Raw genomic sequence first — 1,430 nt, 5'->3', positions numbered from 1 at the left:
ATATATATATATATATATATATGTATATGCTGATAGATTTTGGATTCCAGTCAAAATATAAGAGTAAGTGTTTCATTGGATAAACAATGCGCATTAATAATGGGACAAAATGAAAAATAAATATTATTAAATTATCTTTCAATTATCTTTGTGTGTGTACGCGCGTATATTTGTACATTATTACAAACGATCGTTAGCACGTTTATCAGGTTTGTCGTGTAAAATATTTTTATTTCATGTACAGTGAGTTTTATCCAATATATCGACAGACCGGCTCAAAGTTTATTATAATTACAGGAAATAACTAGTATATTGAAGCTTTTCGTAAAATAAAGAAAGAATTGTTAAATAGAGCGGTTAACTTTCCAAACCGTCAATGTTTTTATTGTGCTTAACTATGAGATGAACATCTTATTGCACACATTATAATTTATTGTCAATGCTTACAAAAGAATGAGTTAATAAAAGATTTATTGAGAAAAAATTCTGTTTAATGCGAAATAGATAGAACTGAGATAACTATATTTCTGTCTATAATAATCAAAATTATTTCTATATGCTATTCCATTGAAATTACATCCAAGAATAATTTTAATTAATCAAATTAAAGAGAAACATTGCAATATGTGAAAGTCTGTTTTTTTGTACAGAGTACCTACTGTGTCACTATTAAATATTAATATGTGGATACGTAATAAAATAAAAAACATGTAAAGTGTTAAAAAATAATTTGATGTATTTGGCGACGAATACATTGTTTGCTGTTAAAAATGCTATTCAAATGTTTATATCGATATTCTATAGTAGTGTATGTATGTACAGCTTACAGAGATGTATGAGAGAAGTGTCTCGACATTTGACGATAAATTATTGTCTAAAATTGTCGCGATATTAATAGATATATATATGTATATTATTTATAGAGATATTCATATATTATATCCTTTTTTTAGGGGAATCCGGGAAACTTAATATTTCATTACGGGAGAGTTCAATTTTATAATAAATATTTCGTTCAAATTTCGTGCCAAGCACGTGCACTAACAATTGCGCACTTGGTGCGAAAATAAGTGATTCAACTTTCCCATATGATCAAATCTCCTGGACTTCTTATTTAAGTAAAGTATAAATAGTATAATAATTTGAGAATGAAAGAATGTCAGAGAGAAAGAGCGAATAGTATACTTATACGAATTCGATATATGTATATGTATTATTAGATAAATTAAATATAGATATACAAATAATAATTCATCGTCAACGTAGAGAAATGTTGAAGTATTTAGAATTACAGCTTTTCGAAGTTACATTTGGTTTATTAAGATCAAAACGGTCAAATATTAAAAACCGCTGAAATAAATTTATACAAATCATAGCTAACCGCTTTTTTATCCAAATCCCAAATATTGTTGATGAATGAATATTATATA

This window comes from Atta colombica, unplaced genomic scaffold (genome assembly GCF_001594045.1).
Source record: "Atta colombica isolate Treedump-2 unplaced genomic scaffold, Acol1.0 scaffold295, whole genome shotgun sequence".
Taxonomy (NCBI): Eukaryota; Metazoa; Arthropoda; class Insecta; order Hymenoptera; family Formicidae; genus Atta; species Atta colombica.
Note: the sequence above shows the minus strand (reverse complement) of the source record.